The 26,359-nt window shown below is 49.9% G+C and overlaps 9 non-coding genes across 9 annotated transcripts; all 9 read left to right on the forward strand.

The window, feature by feature from the left end:
* The first annotated feature begins 1,943 nt into the window (after window positions 1-1,943).
* Window positions 1,944-2,015, forward strand: TRNAG-UCC (transfer RNA glycine (anticodon UCC)). The gene has a single exon. It is a non-coding gene; the product is annotated as a tRNA-Gly (tRNA).
* Window positions 2,016-3,200: 1,185 nt separating this feature from the next.
* TRNAG-UCC (transfer RNA glycine (anticodon UCC)) lies at window positions 3,201-3,272 on the forward strand. The gene has a single exon. It is a non-coding gene; the product is annotated as a tRNA-Gly (tRNA).
* A 1,185-nt stretch (window positions 3,273-4,457) lies between these two features.
* Window positions 4,458-4,529, forward strand: TRNAG-UCC (transfer RNA glycine (anticodon UCC)). Its single transcript has one exon. It is a non-coding gene; the product is annotated as a tRNA-Gly (tRNA).
* Window positions 4,530-6,967: 2,438 nt separating this feature from the next.
* On the forward strand, window positions 6,968-7,039 carry TRNAG-UCC (transfer RNA glycine (anticodon UCC)). The gene has a single exon. It is a non-coding gene; the product is annotated as a tRNA-Gly (tRNA).
* A 3,667-nt stretch (window positions 7,040-10,706) lies between these two features.
* Window positions 10,707-10,778, forward strand: TRNAG-UCC (transfer RNA glycine (anticodon UCC)). The gene has a single exon. It is a non-coding gene; the product is annotated as a tRNA-Gly (tRNA).
* A 1,185-nt stretch (window positions 10,779-11,963) lies between these two features.
* On the forward strand, window positions 11,964-12,035 carry TRNAG-UCC (transfer RNA glycine (anticodon UCC)). The gene has a single exon. It is a non-coding gene; the product is annotated as a tRNA-Gly (tRNA).
* Window positions 12,036-19,473: 7,438 nt separating this feature from the next.
* On the forward strand, window positions 19,474-19,545 carry TRNAG-UCC (transfer RNA glycine (anticodon UCC)). The gene has a single exon. It is a non-coding gene; the product is annotated as a tRNA-Gly (tRNA).
* Window positions 19,546-21,987: 2,442 nt separating this feature from the next.
* TRNAG-UCC (transfer RNA glycine (anticodon UCC)) lies at window positions 21,988-22,059 on the forward strand. The gene has a single exon. It is a non-coding gene; the product is annotated as a tRNA-Gly (tRNA).
* Window positions 22,060-25,738: 3,679 nt separating this feature from the next.
* TRNAG-UCC (transfer RNA glycine (anticodon UCC)) lies at window positions 25,739-25,810 on the forward strand. The gene has a single exon. It is a non-coding gene; the product is annotated as a tRNA-Gly (tRNA).
* Window positions 25,811-26,359: the final 549 nt, after the last annotated feature.

Here is a 26,359-nt window from a genome sequence, read left to right on the forward strand (position 1 = left end):
CCAGCTCGAGAAGGCTTGTTTTGTTGCACCTGGGAAGTAAAGTATCTATTTGCGAGAGAGAGAGAATGAGAGAGAGAGACAGAGAGAGAGAGACAGAGAGAGAAGGGGAAGGGGTGTTGGCAGTTAGGGTGTGAGCTAGAGAAATGAGGCCTGTCTGCAAAAGGCCATGGGATGGGAGTGCGTGGTTGCAGGTTGTTTGGCTTTGTAAGGCCTACTGCCCGCTTCACTCGAAACTGGGTCTAGGGTTGTCGGTTTGTAGGCTGTAAAAGCCCATAAAAGCTCTTGTTCTCCAACCAGCAGAGTGGCGCAGCGGAAGCGTGCTGGGCCCATAACCCAGAGGTCGATGGATCGAAACCATCCTCTGCTAACTTTTTTCAAATTATGTTTTTGTGTCATGGCATTAGGGCACAAAGAGCTGTAAGTGCCTGGATGCAATGTCATTCCTTGAACTTGCTGCCTCGTTCCACTCTTGCGCTAAATAGGAGAGGGTCCCAGCCCAGCCAACAAAATGTACTGTTCAATCAAACCAAACTTAAAACCAAGCTCCTTTTTTAAGGGGTCCCGGGGAAATGTTGGGCTGACCGGCAAGACCTCATGATGCGAACTGCTTCTGCGTCAAACGCAAGCTTTTTTCATTCCCAGCCAATGACTTATTCTTATTTCTAAGGGCCGCTCCATCAGATAGCCCAGACAGGCAGGCGTTGGTGGTATAGTGGTGAGCATAGCTGCCTTCCAAGCAGTTGACCCCGGATCGATTCCCGGCCAACGCAGATCAAATCTTTAAATGTTCAAAATGCATTTTTTGGAAATCAGACTCATGCTGAAAGCAAAGCTGACACACTTTTCGTGAAAATCAAAACCCCATCCAGGAAAGGTTCTTGCATCCTAGTTTCTGCAACTGTCTATCGGTGAGGGGATTGAAGCGAGCAGGGCTCCTGGCCCCTCCCCGACAAAGGCCTGACAAAGGCCTATTTGCCTTGCCCTGACGGGCCAAGGTCCCAGCAGGCCACCGAGCACAGCACCTCAGCCTATTAGAGTGAGGTTTCAGGATCTCTCTCATCCTGTAAACCAACATACTGAAGAAGGTGAAACGTGTGGCTGCGCTCCTCACATGCTGAAGCAGCAGCAGCCCTTTCCCTGAAGCAAAGTTCCTTCATTCCTCCCTCCCATAACCCTTAGCAGGGGATTTATGGTAATTGAGTTGAGTTTCCAAACTGGCCCTTCCTTCCTTCCTTCCCATATCTGCCAGCTCGAGAAGGCTTGTTTTGTTGCACCTGGGAAGTAAAGTATCTATTTGCGAGAGAGAGAGAATGAGAGAGAGAGACAGAGAGAGAGAGACAGAGAGAGAAGGGGAAGGGGTGTTGGCAGTTAGGGTGTGAGCTAGAGAAATGAGGCCTGTCTGCAAAAGGCCATGGGATGGGAGTGCGTGGTTGCAGGTTGTTTGGCTTTGTAAGGCCTACTGCCCGCTTCACTCGAAAATGGGTCTAGGGTTGTCGGTTTGTAGGCTGTAAAAGCCCAGAAAAGCTTTTGTTCTCCAACCAGCAGAGTGGCGCAGCGGAAGCGTGCTGGGCCCATAACCCAGAGGTCGATGGATCGAAACCATCCTCTGCTAACTTTTTTCAAATTATGTTTTTGTGTCATGGCATTAGGGCACAAAGAGCTGTAAGTGCCTGGATGCAATGTAATTCCTTGAACTTGCTGCCTCGTTCCACTCTTGCGCTAAATAGGAGAGGGTCCCAGCCCAGCCAACAAAATGTACTGTTCAATCAAACCAAACTTAAAACCAAGCTCCTTTTTTAAGGGGTCCCGGGGAAATGTTGGGCTGACCGGCAAGACCTCATGATGCGAACTGCTTCTGCGTCAAACGCAAGCTTTTTTCATTCCCAGCCAATGACTTATTCTTATTTCTAAGGGCCGCTCCATCACATAGCCCAGACAGGCAGGCGTTGGTGGTATAGTGGTGAGCATAGCTGCCTTCCAAGCAGTTGACCCGGGTTCGATTCCCGGCCAACGCAGATCAAATCTTTAAATTGTTCAAAATGCATTTTTTGGAAATCAGACTCATGCTGAAAGCAAAGCTGACACACTTTTCGTGAAAATCAAAACCCCATCCAGGAAAGGTTCTTGCATCCTAGTTTCTGCAACTGTCTATCGGTGAGGGGATTGAAGCGAGCAGGGCTCCTGGCCCCTCCCCGACAAAGCCCTGACGAAGGCCTGACAAAGGCCTATTCGCCTTGCCCTGACGGGCCTTGGTCCCAGCAGGCCACCGAGCACAGCACCTCAGCCTATTAGAGTGAGGTTTCAGGATCTCTCTCATCCTGTAAACCAACATACTGAAGAAGGTGAAACGTGTGGCTGCGCTCCTCACATGCTGAAGCAGCAGCAGCCCTTTCCCTGAAGCAAAGTTCCTTCATTCCTCCCTCCCATAACCCTTAGCAGGGGATTTATGGTAATTGAGTTGAGTTTCCAAACTGGCCCTTCCTTCCTTCCTTCCCATATCTGCCAGCTCGAGAAGGCTTGTTTTGTTGCACCTGGGAAGTAAAGTATCTATTTGCGAGAGAGAGAGAATGAGAGAGAGAGACAGAGAGAGAGAGACAGAGAGAGAAGGGGAAGGGGTGTTGGCAGTTAGGGTGTGAGCTAGAGAAATGAGGCCTGTCTGCAAAAGGCCATGGGATGGGAGTGCGTGGTTGCAGGTTGTTTGGCTTTGTAAGGCCTACTGCCCGCTTCACTCGAAACTGGGTCTAGGGTTGTCGGTTTGTAGGCTGTAAAAGCCCATAAAAGCTCTTGTTCTCCAACCAGCAGAGTGGCGCAGCGGAAGCGTGCTGGGCCCATAACCCAGAGGTCGATGGATCGAAACCATCCTCTGCTAACTTTTTTCAAATTATGTTTTTGTGTCATGGCATTAGGGCACAAAGAGCTGTAAGTGCCTGGATGCAATGTCATTCCTTGAACTTGCTGCCTCGTTCCACTCTTGCGCTAAATAGGAGAGGGTCCCAGCCCAGCCAACAAAATGTACTGTTCAATCAAACCAAACTTAAAACCAAGCTCCTTTTTTAAGGGGTCCCGGGGAAATGTTGGGCTGACCGGCAAGACCTCATGATGCGAACTGCTTCTGCGTCAAACGCAAGCTTTTTTCATTCCCAGCCAATGACTTATTCTTATTTCTAAGGGCCGCTCCATCAGATAGCCCAGACAGGCAGGCGTTGGTGGTATAGTGGTGAGCATAGCTGCCTTCCAAGCAGTTGACCCGGGTTCGATTCCCGGCCAACGCAGATCAAATCTTTAAATTGTTCAAAATGCATTTTTTGGAAATCAGACTCATGCTGAAAGCAAAGCTGACACACTTTTCGTGAAAATCAAAACCCCATCCAGGAAAGGTTCTTGCATCCTAGTTTCTGCAACTGTCTATCGGTGAGGGGATTGAAGCGAGCAGGGCTCCTGGCCCCTCCCCGACAAAGCCCTGACGAAGGCCTGACAAAGGCCTATTCGCCTTGCCCTGACGGGCCTTGGTCCCAGCAGGCCACCGAGCACAGCACCTCAGCCTATTAGAGTGAGGTTTCAGGATCTCTCTCATCCTGTAAACCAACATACTGAAGAAGGTGAAACGTGTGGCTGCGCTCCTCACATGCTGAAGCAGCAGCAGCCCTTTCCCTGAAGCAAAGTTCCTTCATTCCTCCCTCCCATAACCCTTAGCAGGGGATTTATGGTAATTGAGTTGAGTTTCCAAACTGGCCCTTCCTTCCTTCCTTCCCATATCTGCCAGCTCGAGAAGGCTTGTTTTGTTGCACCTGGGAAGTAAAGTATCTATTTGCGAGAGAGAGAGAATGAGAGAGAGAGACAGAGAGAGAGAGACAGAGAGAGAAGGGGAAGGGGTGTTGGCAGTTAGGGTGTGAGCTAGAGAAATGAGGCCTGTCTGCAAAAGGCCATGGGATGGGAGTGCGTGGTTGCAGGTTGTTTGGCTTTGTAAGGCCTACTGCCCGCTTCACTCGAAACTGGGTCTAGGGTTGTCGGTTTGTAGGCTGTAAAAGCCCATAAAAGCTCTTGTTCTCCAACCAGCAGAGTGGCGCAGCGGAAGCGTGCTGGGCCCATAACCCAGAGGTCGATGGATCGAAACCATCCTCTGCTAACTTTTTTCAAATTATGTTTTTGTGTCATGGCATTAGGGCACAAAGAGCTGTAAGTGCCTGGATGCAATGTCATTCCTTGAACTTGCTGCCTCGTTCCACTCTTGCGCTAAATAGGAGAGGGTCCCAGCCCAGCCAACAAAATGTACTGTTCAATCAAACCAAACTTAAAACCAAGCTCCTTTTTTAAGGGGTCCCGGGGAAATGTTGGGCTGACCGGCAAGACCTCATGATGCGAACTGCTTCTGCGTCAAACGCAAGCTTTTTTCATTCCCAGCCAATGACTTATTCTTATTTCTAAGGGCCGCTCCATCAGATAGCCCAGACAGGCAGGCGTTGGTGGTATAGTGGTGAGCATAGCTGCCTTCCAAGCAGTTGACCCGGGTTCGATTCCCGGCCAACGCAGATCAAATCTTTAAATTGTTCAAAATGCATTTTTTGGAAATCAGACTCATGCTGAAAGCAAAGCTGACACACTTTTCGTGAAAATCAAAACCCCATCCAGGAAAGGTTCTTGCATCCTAGTTTCTGCAACTGTCTATCGGTGAGGGGATTGAAGCGAGCAGGGCTCCTGGCCCCTCCCCGACAAAGCCCTGACGAAGGCCTGACAAAGGCCTATTCGCCTTGCCCTGACGGGCCTTGGTCCCAGCAGGCCACCGAGCACAGCACCTCAGCCTATTAGAGTGAGGTTTCAGGATCTCTCTCATCCTGTAAACCAACATACTGAAGAAGGTGAAACGTGTGGCTGCGCTCCTCACATGCTGAAGCAGCAGCAGCCCTTTCCCTGAAGCAAAGTTTCTTCATTCCTCCCTCCCATAACCCTTAGCAGGGGATTTATGGTAATTGAGTTGAGTTTCCAAACTGGTCCTTCCTTCCTTCCTTCCCATATCTGCCAGCTCGAGAAGGCTTGTTTTGTTGCACCTGGGAAGTAAAGTATCTATTTGCGAGAGAGAGAGAATGAGAGAGAGAGACAGAGAGAGAGAGACAGAGAGAGAAGGGGAAGGGGTGTTGGCAGTTAGGGTGTGAGCTAGAGAAATGAGGCCTGTCTGCAAAAGGCCATGGGATGGGAGTGCGTGGTTGCAGGTTGTTTGGCTTTGTAAGGCCTACTGCCCGCTTCACTCGAAACTGGGTCTAGGGTTGTCGGTTTGTAGGCTGTAAAAGCCCATAAAAGCTCTTGTTCTCCAACCAGCAGAGTGGCGCAGCGGAAGCGTGCTGGGCCCATAACCCAGAGGTCGATGGATCGAAACCATCCTCTGCTAACTTTTTTCAAATTATGTTTTTGTGTCATGGCATTAGGGCACAAAGAGCTGTAAGTGCCTGGATGCAATGTCATTCCTTGAACTTGCTGCCTCGTTCCACTCTTGCGCTAAATAGGAGAGGGTCCCAGCCCAGCCAACAAAATGTACTGTTCAATCAAACCAAACTTAAAACCAAGCTCCTTTTTTAAGGGGTCCCGGGGAAATGTTGGGCTGACCGGCAAGACCTCATGATGCGAACTGCTTCTGCGTCAAACGCAAGCTTTTTTCATTCCCAGCCAATGACTTATTCTTATTTCTAAGGGCCGCTCCATCAGATAGCCCAGACAGGCAGGCGTTGGTGGTATAGTGGTGAGCATAGCTGCCTTCCAAGCAGTTGACCCGGGTTCGATTGCCAACGCAGATCAAATCTTTAAATTGTTCAAAATGCATTTTTTGGAAATCAGACTCATGCTGAAAGCAAAGCTGACACACTTTTCGTGAAAATCAAAACCCCATCCAGGAAAGGTTCTTGCATCCTAGTTTCTGCAACTGTCTATCGGTGAGGGGATTGAAGCGAGCAGGGCTCCTGGCCCCTCCCCGACAAAGCCCTGACGAAGGCCTGACAAAGGCCTATTCGCCTTGCCCTGACGGGCCTTGGTCCCAGCAGGCCACCGAGCACAGCACCTCAGCCTATTAGAGTGAGGTTTCAGGATCTCTCTCATCCTGTAAACCAACATACTGAAGAAGGTGAAACGTGTGGCTGCGCTCCTCACATGCTGAAGCAGCAGCAGCCCTTTCCCTGAAGCAAAGTTCCTTCATTCCTCCCTCCCATAACCCTTAGCAGGGGATTTATGGTAATTGAGTTGAGTTTCCAAACTGGCCCTTCCTTCCTTCCTTCCCATATCTGCCAGCTCGAGAAGGCTTGTTTTGTTGCACCTGGGAAGTAAAGTATCTATTTGCGAGAGAGAGAGAATGAGAGAGAGAGACAGAGAGAGAGAGACAGAGAGAGAAGGGGAAGGGGTGTTGGCAGTTAGGGTGTGAGCTAGAGAAATGAGGCCTGTCTGCAAAAGGCCATGGGATGGGAGTGCGTGGTTGCAGGTTGTTTGGCTTTGTAAGGCCTACTGCCCGCTTCACTCGAAACTGGGTCTAGGGTTGTCGGTTTGTAGGCTGTAAAAGCCCATAAAAGCTCTTGTTCTCCAACCAGCAGAGTGGCGCAGCGGAAGCGTGCTGGGCCCATAACCCAGAGGTCGATGGATCGAAACCATCCTCTGCTAACTTTTTTCAAATTATGTTTTTGTGTCATGGCATTAGGGCACAAAGAGCTGTAAGTGCCTGGATGCAATGTCATTCCTTGAACTTGCTGCCTCGTTCCACTCTTGCGCTAAATAGGAGAGGGTCCCAGCCCAGCCAACAAAATGTACTGTTCAATCAAACCAAACTTAAAACCAAGCTCCTTTTTTAAGGGGTCCCGGGGAAATGTTGGGCTGACCGGCAAGACCTCATGATGCGAACTGCTTCTGCGTCAAACGCAAGCTTTTTTCATTCCCAGCCAATGACTTATTCTTATTTCTAAGGGCCGCTCCATCAGATAGCCCAGACAGGCAAGCGTTGGTGGTATAGTGGTGAGCATAGCTGCCTTCCAAGCAGTTGACCCGGGTTCGATTCCCGGCCAACGCAGATCAAATCTTTAAATTGTTCAAAATGCATTTTTTGGAAATCAGACTCATGCTGAAAGCAAAGCTGACACACTTTTCGTGAAAATCAAAACCCCATCCAGGAAAGGTTCTTGCATCCTAGTTTCTGCAACTGTCTATCGGTGAGGGGATTGAAGCGAGCAGGGCTCCTGGCCCCTCCCCGACAAAGGCCTGACAAAGGCCTATTCGCCTTGCCCTGACGGGCCAAGGTCCCAGCAGGCCACCGAGCACAGCACCTCAGCCTATTAGAGTGAGGTTTCAGGATCTCTCGCATCCTGTAAACCAACATACTGAAGAAGGTGAAACGTGTGGCTGCGCTCCTCACATGCTGAAGCAGCAGCAGCCCTTTCCCTGAAGCAAAGTTCCTTCATTCCTCCCTCCCATAACCCTTAGCAGGGGATTTATGGTAATTGAGTTGAGTTTCCAAACTGGCCCTTCCTTCCTTCCTTCCCATATCTGCCAGCTCGAGAAGGCTTGTTTTGTTGCACCTGGGAAGTAAAGTATCTATTTGCGAGAGAGAGAGAATGAGAGAGAGAGACAGAGAGAGAGAGACAGAGAGAGAAGGGGAAGGGGTGTTGGCAGTTAGGGTGTGAGCTAGAGAAATGAGGCCTGTCTGCAAAAGGCCATGGGATGGGAGTGCGTGGTTGCAGGTTGTTTGGCTTTGTAAGGCCTACTGCCCGCTTCACTCGAAAATGGGTCTAGGGTTGTCGGTTTGTAGGCTGTAAAAGCCCAGAAAAGCTTTTGTTCTCCAACCAGCAGAGTGGCGCAGCGGAAGCGTGCTGGGCCCATAACCCAGAGGTCGATGGATCGAAACCATCCTCTGCTAACTTTTTTCAAATTATGTTTTTGTGTCATGGCATTAGGGCACAAAGAGCTGTAAGTGCCTGGATGCAATGTCATTCCTTGAACTTGCTGCCTCGTTCCACTCTTGCGCTAAATAGGAGAGGGTCCCAGCCCAGCCAACAAAATGTACTGTTCAATCAAACCAAACTTAAAACCAAGCTCCTTTTTTAAGGGGTCCCGGGGAAATGTTGGGCTGACCGGCAAGACCTCATGATGCGAACTGCTTCTGCGTCAAACGCAAGCTTTTTTCATTCCCAGCCAATGACTTATTCTTATTTCTAAGGGCCGCTCCATCAGATAGCCCAGACAGGCAGGCGTTGGTGGTATAGTGGTGAGCATAGCTGCCTTCCAAGCAGTTGACCCCGGATCGATTCCCGGCCAACGCAGATCAAATCTTTAAATGTTCAAAATGCATTTTTTGGAAATCAGACTCATGCTGAAAGCAAAGCTGACACACTTTTCGTGAAAATCAAAACCCCATCCAGGAAAGGTTCTTGCATCCTAGTTTCTGCAACTGTCTATCGGTGAGGGGATTGAAGCGAGCAGGGCTCCTGGCCCCTCCCCGACAAAGGCCTGACAAAGGCCTATTTGCCTTGCCCTGACGGGCCAAGGTCCCAGCAGGCCACCGAGCACAGCACCTCAGCCTATTAGAGTGAGGTTTCAGGATCTCTCTCATCCTGTAAACCAACATACTGAAGAAGGTGAAACGTGTGGCTGCGCTCCTCACATGCTGAAGCAGCAGCAGCCCTTTCCCTGAAGCAAAGTTCCTTCATTCCTCCCTCCCATAACCCTTAGCAGGGGATTTATGGTAATTGAGTTGAGTTTCCAAACTGGCCCTTCCTTCCTTCCTTCCCATATCTGCCAGCTCGAGAAGGCTTGTTTTGTTGCACCTGGGAAGTAAAGTATCTATTTGCGAGAGAGAGAGAATGAGAGAGAGAGACAGAGAGAGAGAGACAGAGAGAGAAGGGGAAGGGGTGTTGGCAGTTAGGGTGTGAGCTAGAGAAATGAGGCCTGTCTGCAAAAGGCCATGGGATGGGAGTGCGTGGTTGCAGGTTGTTTGGCTTTGTAAGGCCTACTGCCCGCTTCACTCGAAAATGGGTCTAGGGTTGTCGGTTTGTAGGCTGTAAAAGCCCAGAAAAGCTTTTGTTCTCCAACCAGCAGAGTGGCGCAGCGGAAGCGTGCTGGGCCCATAACCCAGAGGTCGATGGATCGAAACCATCCTCTGCTAACTTTTTTCAAATTATGTTTTTGTGTCATGGCATTAGGGCACAAAGAGCTGTAAGTGCCTGGATGCAATGTCATTCCTTGAACTTGCTGCCTCGTTCCACTCTTGCGCTAAATAGGAGAGGGTCCCAGCCCAGCCAACAAAATGTACTGTTCAATCAAACCAAACTTAAAACCAAGCTCCTTTTTTAAGGGGTCCCGGGGAAATGTTGGGCTGACCGGCAAGACCTCATGATGCGAACTGCTTCTGCGTCAAACGCGCAAGCTTTTTTCATTCCCAGCCAATGACTTATTCTTATTTCTAAGGGCCGCTCCATCAGATAGCCCATACAGGCAGGCGTTGGTGGTATAGTGGTGAGCATAGCTGCCTTCCAAGCAGTTGACCTGGGTTTGATTCCGGGCCAACGCAGATCAAATCTTTAAATTGTTCAAAATGCATTTTTTGGAAATCAGACTCATGCTGAAAGCAAAGCTGACACACTTTTCGTGAAAATCAAAACCCCATCCAGGAAAGGTTCTTGCATCCTAGTTTCTGCAACTGTCTATCGGTGAGGGGATTGAAGCGAGCAGGGCTCCTGGCCCCTCCCCGACAAAGGCCTGACAAAGGCCTATTCGCCTTGCCCTGACGGGCCAAGGTCCCAGCAGGCCACCGAGCACAGCACCTCAGCCTATTAGAGTGAGGTTTCAGGATCTCTCTCATCCTGTAAACCAACATACTGAAGAAGGTGAAACGTGTGGCTGCGCTCCTCACATGCTGAAGCAGCAGCAGCCCTTTCCCTGAAGCAAAGTTCCTTCATTCCTCCCTCCCATAACCCTTAGCAGGGGATTTATGGTAATTGAGTTGAGTTTCCAAACTGGCCCTTCCTTCCTTCCTTCCCATATCTGCCAGCTCGAGAAGGCTTGTTTTGTTGCACCTGGGAAGTAAAGTATCTATTTGCGAGAGAGAGAGAATGAGAGAGAGAGACAGAGAGAGAGAGACAGAGAGAGAAGGGGAAGGGGTGTTGGCAGTTAGGGTGTGAGCTAGAGAAATGAGGCCTGTCTGCAAAAGGCCATGGGATGGGAGTGCGTGGTTGCAGGTTGTTTGGCTTTGTAAGGCCTACTGCCCGCTTCACTCGAAACTGGGTCTAGGGTTGTCGGTTTGTAGGCTGTAAAAGCCCATAAAAGCTCTTGTTCTCCAACCAGCAGAGTGGCGCAGCGGAAGCGTGCTGGGCCCATAACCCAGAGGTCGATGGATCGAAACCATCCTCTGCTAACTTTTTTCAAATTATGTTTTTGTGTCATGGCATTAGGGCACAAAGAGCTGTAAGTGCCTGGATGCAATGTCATTCCTTGAACTTGCTGCCTCGTTCCACTCTTGCGCTAAATAGGAGAGGGTCCCAGCCCAGCCAACAAAATGTACTGTTCAATCAAACCAAACTTAAAACCAAGCTCCTTTTTTAAGGGGTCCCGGGGAAATGTTGGGCTGACCGGCAAGACCTCATGATGCGAACTGCTTCTGCGACAAACGCAAGCTTGTTTCATTCCCAGCCAATGACTTATTCTTATTTCTAAGGGCCGCTCCATCAGATAGCCCAGACAGGCAGGCGTTGGTGGTATAGTGGTGAGCATAGCTGCCTTCCAAGCAGTTGACCCGGGTTCGATTCCCGGCCAACGCAGATCAAATCTTTAAATTGTTCAAAATGCATTTTTTGGAAATCAGACTCATGCTGAAAGCAAAGCTGACACACTTTTCGTGAAAATCAAAACCCCATCCAGGAAAGGTTCTTGTATCCTAGTTTCTGCAACTGTCTATCGGTGAGGGGATTGAAGCGAGCAGGGCTCCTGGCCCCTCCCCGACAAAGCCCTGACGAAGGCCTGACAAAGGCCTATTCGCCTTGCCCTGACGGGCCTTGGTCCCAGCAGGCCACCGAGCACAGCACCTCAGCCTATTAGAGTGAGGTTTCAGGATCTCTCTCATCCTGTAAACCAACATACTGAAGAAGGTGAAACGTGTGGCTGCGCTCCTCACATGCTGAAGCAGCAGCAGCCCTTTCCCTGAAGCAAAGTTCCTTCATTCCTCCCTCCCATAACCCTTAGCAGGGGATTTATGGTAATTGAGTTGAGTTTCCAAACTGGCCCTTCCTTCCTTCCTTCCCATATCTGCCAGCTCGAGAAGGCTTGTTTTGTTGCACCTGGGAAGTAAAGTATCTATTTGCGAGAGAGAGAGAATGAGAGAGAGAGACAGAGAGAGAGAGACAGAGAGAGAAGGGGAAGGGGTGTTGGCAGTTAGGGTGTGAGCTAGAGAAATGAGGCCTGTCTGCAAAAGGCCATGGGATGGGAGTGCGTGGTTGCAGGTTGTTTGGCTTTGTAAGGCCTACTGCCCGCTTCACTCGAAACTGGGTCTAGGGTTGTCGGTTTGTAGGCTGTAAAAGCCCATAAAAGCTCTTGTTCTCCAACCAGCAGAGTGGCGCAGCGGAAGCGTGCTGGGCCCATAACCCAGAGGTCGATGGATCGAAACCATCCTCTGCTAACTTTTTTCAAATTATGTTTTTGTGTCATGGCATTAGGGCACAAAGAGCTGTAAGTGCCTGGATGCAATGTCATTCCTTGAACTTGCTGCCTCGTTCCACTCTTGCGCTAAATAGGAGAGGGTCCCAGCCCAGCCAACAAAATGTACTGTTCAATCAAACCAAACTTAAAACCAAGCTCCTTTTTTAAGGGGTCCCGGGGAAATGTTGGGCTGACCGGCAAGACCTCATGATGCGAACTGCTTCTGCGTCAAACGCAAGCTTTTTTCATTCCCAGCCAATGACTTATTCTTATTTCTAAGGGCCGCTCCATCAGATAGCCCAGACAGGCAGGCGTTGGTGGTATAGTGGTGAGCATAGCTGCCTTCCAAGCAGTTGACCCGGGTTCGATTCCCGGCCAACGCAGATCAAATCTTTAAATTGTTCAAAATGCATTTTTTGGAAATCAGACTCATGCTGAAAGCAAAGCTGACACACTTTTCGTGAAAATCAAAACCCCATCCAGGAAAGGTTCTTGCATCCTAGTTTCTGCAACTGTCTATCGGTGAGGGGATTGAAGCGAGCAGGGCTCCTGGCCCCTCCCCGACAAAGCCCTGACGAAGGCCTGACAAAGGCCTATTCGCCTTGCCCTGACGGGCCTTGGTCCCAGCAGGCCACCGAGCACAGCACCTCAGCCTATTAGAGTGAGGTTTCAGGATCTCTCTCATCCTGTAAACCAACATACTGAAGAAGGTGAAACGTGTGGCTGCGCTCCTCACATGCTGAAGCAGCAGCAGCCCTTTCCCTGAAGCAAAGTTCCTTCATTCCTCCCTCCCATAACCCTTAGCAGGGGATTTATGGTAATTGAGTTGAGTTTCCAAACTGGCCCTTCCTTCCTTCCTTCCCATATCTGCCAGCTCGAGAAGGCTTGTTTTGTTGCACCTGGGAAGTAAAGTATCTATTTGCGAGAGAGAGAGAATGAGAGAGAGAGACAGAGAGAGAGAGACAGAGAGAGAAGGGGAAGGGGTGTTGGCAGTTAGGGTGTGAGCTAGAGAAATGAGGCCTGTCTGCAAAAGGCCATGGGATGGGAGTGCGTGGTTGCAGGTTGTTTGGCTTTGTAAGGCCTACTGCCCGCTTCACTCGAAACTGGGTCTAGGGTTGTCGGTTTGTAGGCTGTAAAAGCCCATAAAAGCTCTTGTTCTCCAACCAGCAGAGTGGCGCAGCGGAAGCGTGCTGGGCCCATAACCCAGAGGTCGATGGATCGAAACCATCCTCTGCTAACTTTTTTCAAATTATGTTTTTGTGTCATGGCATTAGGGCACAAAGAGCTGTAAGTGCCTGGATGCAATGTCATTCCTTGAACTTGCTGCCTCGTTCCACTCTTGCGCTAAATAGGAGAGGGTCCCAGCCCAGCCAACAAAATGTACTGTTCAATCAAACCAAACTTAAAACCAAGCTCCTTTTTTAAGGGGTCCCGGGGAAATGTTGGGCTGACCGGCAAGACCTCATGATGCGAACTGCTTCTGTGTCAAACGCAAGCTTTTTTCATTCCCAGCCAATGACTTATTCTTATTTCTAAGGGCCGCTCCATCAGATAGCCCAGACAGGCAGGCGTTGGTGGTATAGTGGTGAGCATAGCTGCCTTCCAAGCAGTTGACCCGGGTTCTATTCCCGGCCAACGCAGATCAAATCTTTAAATTGTTCAAAATGCATTTTTTGGAAATCAGACTCATGCTGAAAGCAAAGCTGACACACTTTTCGTGAAAATCAAAACCCCATCCAGGAAAGGTTCTTGCATCCTAGTTTCTGCAACTGTCTATCGGTGAGGGGATTGAAGCGAGCAGGGCTCCTGGCCCCTCCCCGACAAAGCCCTGACGAAGGCCTGACAAAGGCCTATTCGCCTTGCCCTGACGGGCCTTGGTCCCAGCAGGCCACCGAGCACAGCACCTCAGCCTATTAGAGTGAGGTTTCAGGATCTCTCTCATCCTGTAAACCAACATACTGAAGAAGGTGAAACGTGTGGCTGCGCTCCTCACATGCTGAAGCAGCAGCAGCCCTTTCCCTGAAGCAAAGTTCCTTCATTCCTCCCTCCCATAACCCTTAGCAGGGGATTTATGGTAATTGAGTTGAGTTTCCAAACTGGCCCTTCCTTCCTTCCTTCCCATATCTGCCAGCTCGAGAAGGCTTGTTTTGTTGCACCTGGGAAGTAAAGTATCTATTTGCGAGAGAGAGAGAATGAGAGAGAGAGACAGAGAGAGAGAGACAGAGAGAGAAGGGGAAGGGGTGTTGGCAGTTAGGGTGTGAGCTAGAGAAATGAGGCCTGTCTGCAAAAGGCCATGGGATGGGAGTGCGTGGTTGCAGGTTGTTTGGCTTTGTAAGGCCTACTGCCCGCTTCACTCGAAAATGGGTCTAGGGTTGTCGGTTTGTAGGCTGTAAAAGCCCAGAAAAGCTTTTGTTCTCCAACCAGCAGAGTGGCGCAGCGGAAGCGTGCTGGGCCCATAACCCAGAGGTCGATGGATCGAAACCATCCTCTGCTAACTTTTTTCAAATTATGTTTTTGTGTCATGGCATTAGGGCACAAAGAGCTGTAAGTGCCTGGATGCAATGTCATTCCTTGAACTTGCTGCCTCGTTCCACTCTTGCGCTAAATAGGAGAGGGTCCCAGCCCAGCCAACAAAATGTACTGTTCAATCAAACCAAACTTAAAACCAAGCTCCGTTTTTTAAGGGGTCCCGGGGAAATGTTGGGCTGACCGGCAAGACCTCATGATGCGAACTGCTTCTGCGTCAAACGCAAGCTTTTTTCATTCCCAGCCAATGACTTATTCTTATTTCTAAGGGCCGCTCCATCAGATAGCCCAGACAGGCAGGCGTTGGTGGTATAGTGGTGAGCATAGCTGCCTTCCAAGCAGTTGACCCCGGATCGATTCCCGGCCAACGCAGATCAAATCTTTAAATGTTCAAAATGCATTTTTTGGAAATCAGACTCATGCTGAAAGCAAAGCTGACACACTTTTCGTGAAAATCAAAACCCCATCCAGGAAAGGTTCTTGCATCCTAGTTTCTGCAACTGTCTATCGGTGAGGGGATTGAAGCGAGCAGGGCTCCTGGCCCCTCCCCGACAAAGGCCTGACAAAGGCCTATTCGCCTTGCCCTGACGGGCCTTGGTCCCAGCAGGCCACCGAGCACAGCACCTCAGCCTATTAGAGTGAGGTTTCAGGATCTCTCTCATCCTGTAAACCAACATACTGAAGAAGGTGAAACGTGTGGCTGCGCTCCTCACATGCTGAAGCAGCAGCAGCCCTTTCCCTGAAGCAAAATTCCTTCATTCCTCCCTCCCATAACCCTTAGCAGGGGATTTATGGTAATTGAGTTGAGTTTCCAAACTGGCCCTTCCTTCCTTCCTTCCCATATCTGCCAGCTCGAGAAGGCTTGTTTTGTTGCACCTGGGAAGTAAAGTATCTATTTGCGAGAGAGAGAGAATGAGAGAGAGAGACAGAGAGAGAGAGACAGAGAGAGAAGGGGAAGGGGTGTTGGCAGTTAGGGTGTGAGCTAGAGAAATGAGGCCTGTCTGCAAAAGGCCATGGGATGGGAGTGCGTGGTTGCAGGTTGTTTGGCTTTGTAAGGCCTACTGCCCGCTTCACTCGAAACTGGGTCTAGGGTTGTCGGTTTGTAGGCTGTAAAAGCCCATAAAAGCTCTTGTTCTCCAACCAGCAGAGTGGCGCAGCGGAAGCGTGCTGGGCCCATAACCCAGAGGTCGATGGATCGAAACCATCCTCTGCTAACTTTTTTCAAATTATGTTTTTGTGTCATGGCATTAGGGCACAAAGAGCTGTAAGTGCCTGGATGCAATGTCATTCCTTGAACTTGCTGCCTCGTTCCACTCTTGCGCTAAATAGGAGAGGGTCCCAGCCCAGCCAACAAAATGTACTGTTCAATCAAACCAAACTTAAAACCAAGCTCCTTTTTTAAGGGGTCCCGGGGAAATGTTGGGCTGACCGGCAAGACCTCATGATGCGAACTGCTTCTGTGTCAAACGCAAGCTTTTTTCATTCCCAGCCAATGACTTATTCTTATTTCTAAGGGCCGCTCCATCAGATAGCCCAGACAGGCAGGCGTTGGTGGTATAGTGGTGAGCATAGCTGCCTTCCAAGCAGTTGACCCGGGTTCTATTCCCGGCCAACGCAGATCAAATCTTTAAATTGTTCAAAATGCATTTTTTGGAAATCAGACTCATGCTGAAAGCAAAGCTGACACACTTTTCGTGAAAATCAAAACCCCATCCAGGAAAGGTTCTTGCATCCTAGTTTCTGCAACTGTCTATCGGTGAGGGGATTGAAGCGAGCAGGGCTCCTGGCCCCTCCCCGACAAAGCCCTGACGAAGGCCTGACAAAGGCCTATTCGCCTTGCCCTGACGGGCCTTGGTCCCAGCAGGCCACCGAGCACAGCACCTCAGCCTATTAGAGTGAGGTTTCAGGATCTCTCTCATCCTGTAAACCAACATACTGAAGAAGGTGAAACGTGTGGCTGCGCTCCTCACATGCTGAAGCAGCAGCAGCCCTTTCCCTGAAGCAAAGTTCCTTCATTCCTCCCTCCCATAACCCTTAGCAGGGGATTTATGGTAATTGAGTTGAGTTTCCAAACTGGCCCTTCCTTCCTTCCTTCCCATATCTGCCAGCTCGAGAAGGCTTGTTTTGTTGCACCTGGGAAGTAAAGTATCTATTTGCGAGAGAGAGAGAATGAGAGAGAGAGACAGAGAGAGAGAGACAGAGAGAGAAGGGGAAGGGGTGTTGGCAGTTAGGGTGTGAGCTAGAGAAATGAGGCCTGTCTGCAAAAGGCCATGGGATGGGAGTGCGTGGTTGCAGGTTGTTTGGCTTTGTAAGGCCTACTGCCCGCTTCACTCGAAAATGGGTCTAGGGTTGTCGGTTTGTAGGCTGTAAAAGCCCAGAAAAGCTTTTGTTCTCCAACCAGCAGAGTGGCGCAGCGGAAGCGTGCTGGGCCCATAACCCAGAGGTCGATGGATCGAAACCATCCTCTGCTAACTTTTTTCAAATTATGTTTTTGTGTCATGGCATTAGGGCACAAAGAGCTGTAAGTGCCTGGATGCAATGTCATTCCTTGAACTTGCTGCCTCGTTCCACTCTTGCGCTAAATAGGAGAGGGTCCCAGCCCAGCCAACAAAATGTACTGTTCAATCAAACCAAACTTAAAACCAAGCTCCTTTTTTAAGGGGTCCCGGGGAAATGTTGGGCTGACCGGCAAGACCTCATGATGCGAACTGCTTCTGCGTCAAACGCAAGCTTTTTTCATTCCCAGCCAATGACTTATTCTTATTTCTAAGGGCCGCTCCATCAGATAGCCCAGACAGGCAGGCGTTGGTGGTATAGTGGTGAGCATAGCTGCCTTCCAAGCAGTTGACCCCGGATCGATTCCCGGCCAACGCAGATCAAATCTTTAAATGTTCAAAATGCATTTTTTGGAAATCAGACTCATGCTGAAAGCAAAGCTGACACACTTTTCGTGAAAATCAAAACCCCATCCAGGAAAGGTTCTTGCATCCTAGTTTCTGCAACTGTCTATCGGTGAGGGGATTGAAGCGAGCAGGGCTCCTGGCCCCTCCCCGACAAAGGCCTGACAAAGGCCTATTTGCCTTGCCCTGACGGGCCAAGGTCCCAGCAGGCCACCGAGCACAGCACCTCAGCCTATTAGAGTGAGGTTTCAGGATCTCTCTCATCCTGTAAACCAACATACTGAAGAAGGTGAAACGTGTGGCTGCGCTCCTCACATGCTGAAGCAGCAGCAGCCCTTTCCCTGAAGCAAAGTTCCTTCATTCCTCCCTCCCATAACCCTTAGCAGGGGATTTATGGTAATTGAGTTGAGTTTCCAAACTGGCCCTTCCTTCCTTCCTTCCCATATCTGCCAGCTCGAGAAGGCTTGTTTTGTTGCACCTGGGAAGTAAAGTATCTATTTGCGAGAGAGAGAGAATGAGAGAGAGAGACAGAGAGAGAGAGACAGAGAGAGAAGGGGAAGGGGTGTTGGCAGTTAGGGTGTGAGCTAGAGAAATGAGGCCTGTCTGCAAAAGGCCATGGGATGGGAGTGCGTGGTTGCAGGTTGTTTGGCTTTGTAAGGCCTACTGCCCGCTTCACTCGAAAATGGGTCTAGGGTTGTCGGTTTGTAGGCTGTAAAAGCCCAGAAAAGCTTTTGTTCTCCAACCAGCAGAGTGGCGCAGCGGAAGCGTGCTGGGCCCATAACCCAGAGGTCGATGGATCGAAACCATCCTCTGCTAACTTTTTTCAAATTATGTTTTTGTGTCATGGCATTAGGGCACAAAGAGCTGTAAGTGCCTGGATGCAATGTCATTCCTTGAACTTGCTGCCTCGTTCCACTCTTGCGCTAAATAGGAGAGGGTCCCAGCCCAGCCAACAAAATGTACTGTTCAATCAAACCAAACTTAAAACCAAGCTCCTTTTTTAAGGGGTCCCGGGGAAATGTTGGGCTGACCGGCAAGACCTCATGATGCGAACTGCTTCTGCGTCAAACGCGCAAGCTTTTTTCATTCCCAGCCAATGACTTATTCTTATTTCTAAGGGCCGCTCCATCAGATAGCCCATACAGGCAGGCTTTGGTGGTATAGTGGTGAGCATAGCTGCCTTCCAAGCAGTTGACCCGGGTTTGATTCCCGGCCAACGCAGATCAAATCTTTAAATTGTTCAAAATGCATTTTTTGGAAATCAGACTCATGCTGAAAGCAAAGCTGACACACTTTTCGTGAAAATCAAAACCCCATCCAGGAAAGGTTCTTGCATCCTAGTTTCTGCAACTGTCTATCGGTGAGGGGATTGAAGCGAGCAGGGCTCCTGGCCCCTCCCCGACAAAGGCCTGACAAAGGCCTATTCGCCTTGCCCTGACGGGCCAAGGTCCCAGCAGGCCACCGAGCACAGCACCTCAGCCTATTAGAGTGAGGTTTCAGGATCTCTCTCATCCTGTAAACCAACATACTGAAGAAGGTGAAACGTGTGGCTGCGCTCCTCACATGCTGAAGCAGCAGCAGCCCTTTCCCTGAAGCAAAGTTCCTTCATTCCTCCCTCCCATAACCCTTAGCAGGGGATTTATGGTAATTGAGTTGAGTTTCCAAACTGGCCCTTCCTTCCTTCCTTCCCATATCTGCCAGCTCGAGAAGGCTTGTTTTGTTGCACCTGGGAAGTAAAGTATCTATTTGCGAGAGAGAGAGAATGAGAGAGAGAGACAGAGAGAGAGAGACAGAGAGAGAAGGGGAAGGGGTGTTGGCAGTTAGGGTGTGAGCTAGAGAAATGAGGCCTGTCTGCAAAAGGCCATGGGATGGGAGTGCGTGGTTGCAGGTTGTTTGGCTTTGTAAGGCCTACTGCCCGCTTCACTCGAAACTGGGTCTAGGGTTGTCGGTTTGTAGGCTGTAAAAGCCCATAAAAGCTCTTGTTCTCCAACCAGCAGAGTGGCGCAGCGGAAGCGTGCTGGGCCCATAACCCAGAGGTCGATGGATCGAAACCATCCTCTGCTAACTTTTTTCAAATTATGTTTTTGTGTCATGGCATTAGGGCACAAAGAGCTGTAAGTGCCTGGATGCAATGTCATTCCTTGAACTTGCTGCCTCGTTCCACTCTTGCGCTAAATAGGAGAGGGTCCCAGCCCAGCCAACAAAATGTACTGTTCAATCAAACCAAACTTAAAACCAAGCTCCTTTTTTAAGGATTCCCGGGGAAATGTTGGGCTGACCGGCAAGACCTCATGATGCGAACTGCTTCTGCGACAAACGCAAGCTTGTTTCATTCCCAGCCAATGACTTATTCTTATTTCTAAGGGCCGCTCCATCAGATAGCCCAGACAGGCAGGCGTTGGTGGTATAGTGGTGAGCATAGCTGCCTTCCAAGCAGTTGACCCGGGTTCGATTCCCGGCCAACGCAGATCAAATCTTTAAATTGTTCAAAATGCATTTTTTGGAAATCAGACTCATGCTGAAAGCAAAGCTGACACACTTTTCGTGAAAATCAAAACCCCATCCAGGAAAGGTTCTTGCATCCTAGTTTCTGCAACTGTCTATCGGTGAGGGGATTGAAGCGAGCAGGGCTCCTGGCCCCTCCCCGACAAAGCCCTGACGAAGGCCTGACAAAGGCCTATTCGCCTTGCCCTGACGGGCCTTGGTCCCAGCAGGCCACCGAGCACAGCACCTCAGCCTATTAGAGTGAGGTTTCAGGATCTCTCTCATCCTGTAAACCAACATACTGAAGAAGGTGAAACGTGTGGCTGCGCTCCTCACATGCTGAAGCAGCAGCAGCCCTTTCCCTGAAGCAAAGTTCCTTCATTCCTCCCTCCCATAACCCTTAGCAGGGGATTTATGGTAATTGAGTTGAGTTTCCAAACTGGCCCTTCCTTCCTTCCTTCCCATATCTGCCAGCTCGAGAAGGCTTGTTTTGTTGCACCTGGGAAGTAAAGTATCTATTTGCGAGAGAGAGAGAATGAGAGAGAGAGACAGAGAGAGAGAGACAGAGAGAGAAGGGGAAGGGGTGTTGGCAGTTAGGGTGTGAGCTAGAGAAATGAGGCCTGTCTGCAAAAGGCCATGGGATGGGAGTGCGTGGTTGCAGGTTGTTTGGCTTTGTAAGGCCTACTGCCCGCTTCACTCGAAACTGGGTCTAGGGTTGTCGGTTTGTAGGCTGTAAAAGCCCATAAAAGCTCTTGTTCTCCAACCAGCAGAGTGGCGCAGCGGAAGCGTGCTGGGCCCATAACCCAGAGGTCGATGGATCGAAACCATCCTCTGCTAACTTTTTTCAAATTATGTTTTTGTGTCATGGCATTAGGGCACAAAGAGCTGTAAGTGCCTGGATGCAATGTCATTCCTTGAACTTGCTGCCTCGTTCCACTCTTGCGCTAAATAGGAGAGGGTCCCAGCCCAGCCAACAAAATGTACTGTTCAATCAAACCAAACTTAAAACCAAGCTCCTTTTTTAAGGGGTCCCGGGGAAATGTTGGGCTGACCGGCAAGACCTCATGATGCGAACTGCTTCTGCGTCAAACGCAAGCTTTTTTCATTCCCAGCCAATGACTTATTCTTATTTCTAAGGGCCGCTCCATCAGATAGCCCAGACAGGCAGGCGTTGGTGGTATAGTGGTGAGCATAGCTGCCTTCCAAGCAGTTGACCCCGGTTCGATTCCCGGCCAACGCAGATCAAATCTTTAAATTGTTCAAAATGCATTTTTTGGAAATCAGACTCATGCTGAAAGCAAAGCTGACACACTTTTCGTGAAAATCAAAACCCCATCCAGGAAAGGTTCTTGCATCCTAGTTTCTGCAACTGTCTATCGGTGAGGGGATTGAAGCGAGCAGGGCTCCTGGCCCCTCCCCGACAAAGCCCTGACGAAGGCCTGACAAAGGCCTATTCGCCTTGCCCTGACGGGCCTTGGTCCCAGCAGGCCACCGAGCACAGCACCTCAGCCTATTAGAGTGAGGTTTCAGGATCTCTCTCATCCTGTAAACCAACATACTGAAGAAGGTGAAACGTGTGGCTGCGCTCCTCACATGCTGAAGCAGCAGCAGCCCTTTCCCTGAAGCAAAGTTCCTTCATTCCTCCCTCCCATAACCCTTAGCAGGGGATTTATGGTAATTGAGTTGAGTTTCCAAACTGGCCCTTCCTTCCTTCCTTCCCATATCTGCCAGCTCGAGAAGGCTTGTTTTGTTGCACCTGGGAAGTAAAGTATCTATTTGCGAGAGAGAGAGAATGAGAGAGAGAGACAGAGAGAGAGAGACAGAGAGAGAAGGGGAAGGGGTGTTGGCAGTTAGGGTGTGAGCTAGAGAAATGAGGCCTGTCTGCAAAAGGCCATGGGATGGGAGTGCGTGGTTGCAGGTTGTTTGGCTTTGTAAGGCCTACTGCCCGCTTCACTCGAAAATGGGTCTAGGGTTGTCGGTTTGTAGGCTGTAAAAGCCCAGAAAAGCTTTTGTTCTCCAACCAGCAGAGTGGCGCAGCGGAAGCGTGCTGGGCCCATAACCCAGAGGTCGATGGATCGAAACCATCCTCTGCTAACTTTTTTCAAATTATGTTTTTGTGTCATGGCATTAGGGCACAAAGAGCTGTAAGTGCCTGGATGCAATGTCATTCCTTGAACTTGCTGCCTCGTTCCACTCTTGCGCTAAATAGGAGAGGGTCCCAGCCCAGCCAACAAAATGTACTGTTCAATCAAACCAAACTTAAAACCAAGCTCCTTTTTTAAGGGGTCCCGGGGAAATGTTGGGCTGACCGGCAAGACCTCATGATGCGAACTGCTTCTGCGTCAAACGCAAGCTTTTTTCATTCCCAGCCAATGACTTATTCTTATTTCTAAGGGCCGCTCCATCAGATAGCCCAGACAGGCAGGCGTTGGTGGTATAGTGGTGAGCATAGCTGCCTTCCAAGCAGTTGACCCGGGTTCGATTCCCGGCCAACGCAGATCAAATCTTTAAATTGTTCAAAATGCATTTTTTGGAAATCAGACTCATGCTGAAAGCAAAGCTGACACACTTTTCGTGAAAATCAAAACCCCATCCAGGAAAGGTTCTTGCATCCTAGTTTCTGCAACTGTCTATCGGTGAGGGGATTGAAGCGAGCAGGGCTCCTGGCCCCTCCCCGACAAAGCCCTGACGAAGGCCTGACAAAGGCCTATTCGCCTTGCCCTGACGGGCCTTGGTCCCAGCAGGCCACCGAGCACAGCACCTCAGCCTATTAGAGTGAGGTTTCAGGATCTCTCTCATCCTGTAAACCAACATACTGAAGAAGGTGAAACGTGTGGCTGCGCTCCTCACATGCTGAAGCAGCAGCAGCCCTTTCCCTGAAGCAAAGTTCCTTCATTCCTCCCTCCCATAACCCTTAGCAGGGGATTTATGGTAATTGAGTTGAGTTTCCAAACTGGCCCTTCCTTCCTTCCTTCCCATATCTGCCAGCTCGAGAAGGCTTGTTTTGTTGCACCTGGGAAGTAAAGTATCTATTTGCGAGAGAGAGAGAATGAGAGAGAGAGACAGAGAGAGAGAGACAGAGAGAGAAGGGGAAGGGGTGTTGGCAGTTAGGGTGTGAGCTAGAGAAATGAGGCCTGTCTGCAAAAGGCCATGGGATGGGAGTGCGTGGTTGCAGGTTGTTTGGCTTTGTAAGGCCTACTGCCCGCTTCACTCGAAACTGGGTCTAGGGTTGTCGGTTTGTAGGCTGTAAAAGCCCATAAAAGCTCTTGTTCTCCAACCAGCAGAGTGGCGCAGCGGAAGCGTGCTGGGCCCATAACCCAGAGGTCGATGGATCGAAACCATCCTCTGCTAACTTTTTTCAAATTATGTTTTTGTGTCATGGCATTAGGGCACAAAGAGCTGTAAGTGCCTGGATGCAATGTCATTCCTTGAACTTGCTGCCTCGTTCCACTCTTGCGCTAAATAGGAGAGGGTCCCAGCCCAGCCAACAAAATGTACTGTTCAATCAAACCAAACTTAAAACCAAGCTCCTTTTTTAAGGGGTCCCGGGGAAATGTTGGGCTGACCGGCAAGACCTCATGATGCGAACTGCTTCTGCGTCAAACGCAAGCTTTTTTCATTCCCAGCCAATGACTTATTCTTATTTCTAAGGGCCGCTCCATCAGATAGCCCAGACAGGCAGGCGTTGGTGGTATAGTGGTGAGCATAGCTGCCTTCCAAGCAGTTGACCCCGGTTCGATTCCCGGCCAACGCAGATCAAATCTTTAAATTGTTCAAAATGCATTTTTTGGAAATCAGACTCATGCTGAAAGCAAAGCTGACACACTTTTCGTGAAAATCAAAACCCCATCCAGGAAAGGTTCTTGCATCCTAGTTTCTGCAACTGTCTATCGGTGAGGGGATTGAAGCGAGCAGGGCTCCTGGCCCCTCCCCGACAAAGGCCTGACAAAGGCCTATTTGCCTTGCCCTGACGGGCCAAGGTCCCAGCAGGCCACCGAGCACAGCACCTCAGCCTATTAGAGTGAGGTTTCAGGATCTCTCTCATCCTGTAAACCAACATACTGAAGAAGGTGAAACGTGTGGCTGCGCTCCTCACATGCTGAAGCAGCAGCAGCCCTTTCCCTGAAGCAAAGTTCCTTCATTCCTCCCTCCCATAACCCTTAGCAGGGGATTTATGGTAATTGAGTTGAGTTTCCAAACTGGCCCTTCCTTCCTTCCTTCCCATATCTGCCAGCTCGAGAAGGCTTGTTTTGTTGCACCTGGGAAGTAAAGTATCTATTTGCGAGAGAGAGAGAATGAGAGAGAGAGACAGAGAGAGAGAGACAGAGAGAGAAGGGGAAGGGGTGTTGGCAGTTAGGGTGTGAGCTAGAGAAATGAGGCCTGTCTGCAAAAGGCCATGGGATGGGAGTGCGTGGTTGCAGGTTGTTTGGCTTTGTAAGGCCTACTGCCCGCTTCACTCGAAAATGGGTCTAGGGTTGTCGGTTTGTAGGCTGTAAAAGCCCAGAAAAGCTTTTGTTCTCCAACCAGCAGAGTGGCGCAGCGGAAGCGTGCTGGGCCCATAACCCAGAGGTCGATGGATCGAAACCATCCTCTGCTAACTTTTTTCAAATTATGTTTTTGTGTCATGGCATTAGGGCACAAAGAGCTGTAAGTGCCTGGATGCAATGTCATTCCTTGAACTTGCTGCCTCGTTCCACTCTTGCGCTAAATAGGAGAGGGTCCCAGCCCAGCCAACAAAATGTACTGTTCAATCAAACCAAACTTAAAACCAAGCTCCTTTTTTAAGGGGTCCCGGGGAAATGTTGGGCTGACCGGCAAGACCTCATGATGCGAACTGCTTCTGCGTCAAACGCGCAAGCTTTTTTCATTCCCAGCCAATGACTTATTCTTATTTCTAAGGGCCGCTCCATCAGATAGCCCATACAGGCAGGCTTTGGTGGTATAGTGGTGAGCATAGCTGCCTTCCAAGCAGTTGACCCGGGTTTGATTCCCGGCCAACGCAGATCAAATCTTTAAATTGTTCAAAATGCATTTTTTGGAAATCAGACTCATGCTGAAAGCAAAGCTGACACACTTTTCGTGAAAATCAAAACCCCATCCAGGAAAGGTTCTTGCATCCTAGTTTCTGCAACTGTCTATCGGTGAGGGGATTGAAGCGAGCAGGGCTCCTGGCCCCTCCCCGACAAAGGCCTGACAAAGGCCTATTCGCCTTGCCCTGACGGGCCAAGGTCCCAGCAGGCCACCGAGCACAGCACCTCAGCCTATTAGAGTGAGGTTTCAGGATCTCTCTCATCCTGTAAACCAACATACTGAAGAAGGTGAAACGTGTGGCTGCGCTCCTCACATGCTGAAGCAGCAGCAGCCCTTTCCCTGAAGCAAAGTTCCTTCATTCCTCCCTCCCATAACCCTTAGCAGGGGATTTATGGTAATTGAGTTGAGTTTCCAAACTGGCCCTTCCTTCCTTCCTTCCCATATCTGCCAGCTCGAGAAGGCTTGTTTTGTTGCACCTGGGAAGTAAAGTATCTATTTGCGAGAGAGAGAGAATGAGAGAGAGAGACAGAGAGAGAGAGACAGAGAGAGAAGGGGAAGGGGTGTTGGCAGTTAGGGTGTGAGCTAGAGAAATGAGGCCTGTCTGCAAAAGGCCATGGGATGGGAGTGCGTGGTTGCAGGTTGTTTGGCTTTGTAAGGCCTACTGCCCGCTTCACTCGAAACTGGGTCTAGGGTTGTCGGTTTGTAGGCTGTAAAAGCCCATAAAAGCTCTTGTTCTCCAACCAGCAGAGTGGCGCAGCGGAAGCGTGCTGGGCCCATAACCCAGAGGTCGATGGATCGAAACCATCCTCTGCTAACTTTTTTCAAATTATGTTTTTGTGTCATGGCATTAGGGCACAAAGAGCTGTAAGTGCCTGGATGCAATGTCATTCCTTGAACTTGCTGCCTCGTTCCACTCTTGCGCTAAATAGGAGAGGGTCCCAGCCCAGCCAACAAAATGTACTGTTCAATCAAACCAAACTTAAAACCAAGCTCCTTTTTTAAGGATTCCCGGGGAAATGTTGGGCTGACCGGCAAGACCTCATGATGCGAACTGCTTCTGCGACAAACGCAAGCTTGTTTCATTCCCAGCCAATGACTTATTCTTATTTCTAAGGGCCGCTCCATCAGATAGCCCAGACAGGCAGGCGTTGGTGGTATAGTGGTGAGCATAGCTGCCTTCCAAGCAGTTGACCCGGGTTCGATTCCCGGCCAACGCAGATCAAATCTTTAAATTGTTCAAAATGCATTTTTTGGAAATCAGACTCATGCTGAAAGCAAAGCTGACACACTTTTCGTGAAAATCAAAACCCCATCCAGGAAAGGTTCTTGCATCCTAGTTTCTGCAACTGTCTATCGGTGAGGGGATTGAAGCGAGCAGGGCTCCTGGCCCCTCCCCGACAAAGCCCTGACGAAGGCCTGACAAAGGCCTATTCGCCTTGCCCTGACGGGCCTTGGTCCCAGCAGGCCACCGAGCACAGCACCTCAGCCTATTAGAGTGAGGTTTCAGGATCTCTCTCATCCTGTAAACCAACATACTGAAGAAGGTGAAACGTGTGGCTGCGCTCCTCACATGCTGAAGCAGCAGCAGCCCTTTCCCTGAAGCAAAGTTCCTTCATTCCTCCCTCCCATAACCCTTAGCAGGGGATTTATGGTAATTGAGTTGAGTTTCCAAACTGGCCCTTCCTTCCTTCCTTCCCATATCTGCCAGCTCGAGAAGGCTTGTTTTGTTGCACCTGGGAAGTAAAGTATCTATTTGCGAGAGAGAG

This window comes from Ambystoma mexicanum, chromosome 6q (genome assembly GCF_040938575.1).
Source record: "Ambystoma mexicanum isolate Mex_15411 chromosome 6q, UKY_AmexF1_1, whole genome shotgun sequence".
NCBI classification, from domain to species: domain Eukaryota; kingdom Metazoa; phylum Chordata; class Amphibia; order Caudata; family Ambystomatidae; genus Ambystoma; species Ambystoma mexicanum.